Below are 6,000 nucleotides of genomic sequence, written 5' to 3'. Positions count from 1 at the left end.
ACCTTCCGGCTATCTATTTTGGGTGAGGTCTTGGGTTGTTACAGATTCATTAATTGATCAAAAGATAAGGGCATTTTGTGATTCATCTACTGAAGTATTAAAACATCACAACATTGATGACTTAGAAGATTTTGAACAATATAATAATTGTTTTACCAAAAAAAATAATAAATGAGTAGCGACAGAATATGAATATCACTACCTCCTCTCTGCTTCGCCGGGAAGTGGTTTAGGTGATTTGCATGTCCTACCATATTTGGCTGGCTAGGAATGCTCGAGCCTTTGGCGAACGCAGTATGTCTCCGAGATTTGTGATGGAGAGTGCTCGTGTGCAGGCGGTGGAGCTTAGTCACATCATACCTGTCGAAGGGATCTTGACAGCTCGGGATATCTGGGGTTTCCATTCTGCTTCGGCATTATTCCATATGGTGTTTTTCACCTGGAAGCCCCCACCCTCGAGTTTCCTCAAGGTCAACTTCGATGGGTCTGTCTTGGACGGAGGTACAAGGGGCGACACGGGTTTTGTTATTCCGGACCTATCTGCCAGGGTCGTGGCTGTATGGGGTAGTCAACTCTTCGACATATGGGTCTCGGATGCGGAGCTGAGGGCCGCTTGAGCGGCCCTTCATCACACCTGGTGTGTTTTACGGGCCCGTTCCATTGTTCTGGAGGGAGATTCGACCACGGTCATCAGTTGGGTCCGGAAGGCCTAGGGGTAATGGTAGTGCCCACCTTTTGCTCCGAGATATCTAGGCAATGGTAAGGGCTGAAGGGGCCTTCCAAGCCAAGTACGTATTCTGTGAAACTAATGGGGCTGCAGACTGGGTGGCTGCTTATGTAACCAATCACTCCGGTAGTACTCAGTGGGCTGGAGATAAAGAGTTACTTTTGAAACTTCAAAGTATTTTTGTTTTTCGATTTTATTGGGTGTATCCATACTCGTTAGGTATAATCCACCCGCCTTAGCGCGAAAAAAAAGAGAGCTCATTCTGTTGTGTTAAGTGTTGTTTGTGGATCCTCCTTCTAATTGTCTTCTCAAGTATTCAGGAGAAAAAAATTCATGATGGTTACCTTTATTAAAGATTAATGGTTATTTCCAACAAATCTATATCTCTTATGATAATACTTATGCATGATGCTCAATCTTTATGGGCAGCTTTATTCAGAAAATAATTCTTACAAGTGTCTCTCTACATGTGTGCTATTTATTAAATTTTACAAATACCACATTTCATAGTCAGATCATCTCTTGATAGTTGATCAGACCATTGTTTCAATCAATGGCCAAGACATAATTAATCAGGACATTGTTTAATAGTTAATGAAAATATTGTATGATTAATCGTCTAACAAAATTGTGGCCTACGTATATATGTAGGGCAGAAAATAGATAAGATATTTGTACCCTTTTTATTTAGTGGATAGAAATATGGATGCAAATACAAAATAAATCTAATTTATTGATGTATATACAAATTATTTTAAATGAATGTGGATATAACTTATATAATGAACAAATTGAAAATGATCAAGTCAAACTAGTTTAGTCATGATGGTTAAACTATGTCGATGATATATCCCTAGAAAAGTTCATGTATTAAGTGTGCAGAAATCAAATCCCATCAAAAATGCATGTAAGAGAAAAGGAGGGAAAGGGGAAAAAAATCAATGCTGCAGATGGAGATAAATCACATAATCTGATAAACATATACATAAACATGTTTTGCATGCTTCAACTTTAATACGATACAGAGTTCTTTTCCATGGAAATGGTGTCTTGTCATGAACCTTGATATTCCCATTCTTCAGCGATAGAACACGGCAAAATTGTCTAATGAAGGAAGATTAGGATCTCAACAATAAATAATAACCACATAAAATATTTTCATAAATATTGAAAAGAGAACACTTATTACAATGACCAGCCAACACAGAACTCAGAAGCACAATTTGAATCTGTCGATCACATTCCCCGTGAAATAATCCATATCGTTACAACTTTGACCAAGGCTTTAGATTTTTTCTGTCAGTGTATAAGTAGATTCAAATGCCCTCACTAATTAGGATAAAGGACCAAGACATTCTTGTCAAACATACGACCTCGCTTAGATTCAAATGCCGAATGATTCCCGACCTTTTTAATCTCCAAGACTAGTCAACCTTGAAAAGGGAAGAGCCTGCTCTCCTCCTCTATCACCTCATTGTAAGTTTATAAACAACGAAGGTACATACTGTGGAGGACGCTCCAAATTATCGCAATTGCAACATATAAGGGGAGAGAGAGATGAGAGAGCATCTTTTAAAAAAAAATAGCTTAGAAGATGAAGCATCCAGCGGCCACTGCAGCCACTAAGGCGGTAGCCATGGAGGTTGCTCCGATGGTGACGGCACCACTTGGCTCTTCCTTCGAGGGAGAGGCTTCTGCTGATCCGGCATTACCGTTCGGTGAAAGTCCACCCGCAGCTTTTGAGAAAAAAGACTCCACATCAGATGGCTTCATTCCAGAGTACTGGGCTATCACATCGTCAAGCTGTTTAGGATCAGTACTTGGTGGGAGGCCGTTCATTCCAATCTTGCCTATGATTTCCTCAATCTGGTGAGGATCATTGATATCTGGGATGCTAGATGGGTCCATTCCTGTAGCCTTGCTTATGAGCTCCTTAAGCTCTTTGGGCTCAGCGCTTGGTGGAAGGCTGGGCAATAATTTCTTCAGCTCCGGCGGTACCTGAACGCGACCTCCAGTCGGAGGAGTTGCAGTCGAAGGAGCTCTTGCGGGGGCATAGGCAGCTTGAGGCGCAGTCGCCGGAATCTCAGGAGCATTGGCATGGTCGGCCTTCGGCGCTGGATCACTAGCAGGTGGAGCCTCGGTCACTGGACTTGGAGGAGCACCTGCAGGGGCATCAGCAGGATGGCGCTTGCGATGGCCACCCTTCTTGTGGTGGCCTTTGCCTGGGGGATGATGGCCCTTGGCCACCGGACCTGCCGGAGCAACGACATGATCGCCATTGGCCACCGGATTTGCTGAGGCCTCGACGGGATGACCCTCAGGCGCTGGATTTGCAGGAGCGGTGGCATTGGCATTGGCATCATGTTTCTTGCTTGGTTCTCCGTTGGCCTCGGCAAGGGTAGCCCCACCGGGGGCTGCGACGACGATGGCGAGGAAGATAAGAGCAAGGGTGGGGTATGAGAGTGCCATGACTGAAGGATGCGCGGAAGGAGGCTTCGAAACAGGCGATGCCTCCCACCGCAGACAAGAATGTTGTTGTTGAATTGAACGAGGTTCAGATGGCATGGGAGGAAGACCAGGTACGTATATAGCAAACCAACCGTCCAATTCAAGGTGGAAGGTGGCCGGCGGCTAATCCGTCTTGTTGTTAAAAATAGGAAAGCAGTTAATTACCACCCATCTTTTGTTTTGCCATCTTTAGTCCCATACCTTTGCAATTCACGTGGAATCGGCATGCCGTGAACGCAATTGCCGGCGATAGGCAAACCGCATCCACAACTTTAACAGGCAAACAAGGATTAGCACTTACACGAAGAGCTCTTCCTTGTATGTTCCAGATTGCTTATAGATCAAACGAAACAAGACGAAGCTCTAATAATAGAAAGCTTTATTCTTATTATTACTGATACAAGAGAACAAAATTCTCCCTCACACAAAGCCTTCGTTGACTCGGATCACGCGGCCGTTGACCCAGTGGGCCTCGTCCTGGGCCAAGAACCTGACCACGGGCGCCACATCCTTGGTCTCCCGGATCCTTCCCGAGCTCCGCTGGATCACCTTTTCGATCTCCTCATCGCTCTTGGCCTCTTGCCGGCGAAGAACAGGTCCGTCTTGATGGGCCCCCGCGCGATTCAGTTTGCAGTCATCCCTGTCCCCTGGAGCTCCTTCCCCAGGATTCTTGTCGTCGCCTCCACCGTGGCGTTCGACGCGGCGTAGGCCGAGTACCTAGGGAGCAGCGTGCCCGCTATAAACCATTCGCTAATCGTCTAACCCGTTTTCTATAGAAAATCAAAGGATCACAAGACTCATATCAGACAACAAAAACCAAGATTTTTTTTTTTTTTTTTTGATGATAAGGAAGGCAGGATGCTGAAAATTGATGCTTTCTAGTGATAATTGTCACGCCCCCGCTTCTGCGGAGCACGTGAGGCACCCAGTGCCCACGTGAGGGCCACATGAGGGGGGACCGCGGGGCTCCCCTGCCAGATATTGTCCGGTTCCGGGGCTTCACGCAAGCGTCCTTCACCCCTCCCCGATTTTATTTTCCACCCAAAACGCGTCTGCAGGATTAGGAGACATCCGCCTCATATGCCCAGGCTCTGGAACGAGTCTTTCCAATGTGGGACTATTGGGCCTCACACCCTTCCCACCATCGGACAAGAGCCGTCCTCGGCTCTGATACCAAATGTCACGCCCCCGCCTCTGCGAGGCACGTGAGGCACCTAGTGCCCACGTGAGGGCCACATGAGGGGGGACCGCGGGGCTCCCCTGCCAGATATTGTCCGGTTCTGGGGCTTCACGCAAGCATCCTTCAAGATCAACTGTACATGTTCTCAGCATATCCTCTAAGGTCTGGATCGTCCTTTCTGACTGACCATCGGTCTGAGGGTGGTAAGCGGTGCTGAGCCTCAATTCAGTATTCATGGCATCTTGAAAACTTCTCCAGAATCTAGATACAAATCGTGGGTCCCGATCAGACACAATGCTCACCGGTACCCCATGTAGGCGCACAATCTCGTCAATGTACCTCTGCGCCAGCCTATCAAGTGAAGTGCCAACCCTAAAGGGTAAAAAGTGAGCTGATTTTGTGAGGCGATCAACAATCACCCACACTGCATCATTTTTCTTGACTGTCCTGGACGCTTAATAAAGCGTTAGAGCCAAGCGTTAGAGCTGCTCCCTTCCATTTTTAATAAAGCATCAGATATATGAACCTAATACTAAGAGTAGGATAAAATCAGCAATATTGCTAAATTATATAAGCAAGATGCATCTGAGTTAGCAACTATAGATTGCATGGAAGACAAGGCCCGGCATGATTAAGTCTCTTGCATATTTTTCAGCACACCAGCTATTTTTATAAACATGGTGATCAGTTAAATGATGTCTTTATTACGCTAACAATCTACTGTTTCAAGAATGCTTATTGTGCTTGGCAAGAAAAAGAATAAAGAGGTTTTTTTTTTTGGTGGCATGTGAGGCTTTCCCGCCCAAATTTTATTGGAGAAGGAAATATTTCAATGACAGATGATAAAGAAGAAAAGAACACAAAAAATTCGGAGTCTCAGTTAGATTTCGAAAGTGCCAAATTAGTAGATACAGAGATCAGGTGCCCTTCAAAGCCACGAATCAGCAGGTATGTACAATAAAGCTTTGAAATTGACTTAAGAGCAGCTGAAAAGGAACATAACAGAGATCACTCAGCGAGTTAATTTGCTGCAGCTGAACCTTGCATAGGAACCATGAAATCTGATTTCTGCGGTGACAGAATCCAATACTGCGATACATGAAACCTAGTCTATTAAAGATTCAAAAAGAAGACCCATTCGACTGATATCTGCAGTGCTTTAATCTTTGTGAACTTAGTCTACTTTTATGAAAGCAGTATTGTGATAGAATGCCGAATCCAAAACAAATATTAGAATCTCTATTCTCGACTTTTGCCCCAACCTTAGTGGGTTCGCAATTAACCATTCGACTTCAGATTCAAATCTAAATAAAAATGGCTAAATTGATGGGAGAAAAAGGTACCAGTTTTCTGGCTCCTTTACAAAATCACCTACAATTTCTCCAAGAAAACATTGCAGGCCTAGAACTCATATAGCGACAACTATATTCAGATGGAAAAAAATTGAAGACAGTTCATGAATGTTAACCATCAATATTACAAATAATCAAATAGAATTGATAACATGAAGCTCTGCAAACCGATTTGAAGATAGTTTAGAGCTGCAAAACCGCAAAAATTAGAGAATTCTGGAAGTATAAATTAA

This window comes from Phoenix dactylifera, chromosome 6 (assembly GCF_051530095.1).
Source record: "Phoenix dactylifera cultivar Ajwa chromosome 6, Ajwa_hap1_PhDact_Kaust_v1.1, whole genome shotgun sequence".
Taxonomy (NCBI): Eukaryota; Viridiplantae; Streptophyta; class Magnoliopsida; order Arecales; family Arecaceae; genus Phoenix; species Phoenix dactylifera.
Note: the sequence above shows the minus strand (reverse complement) of the source record.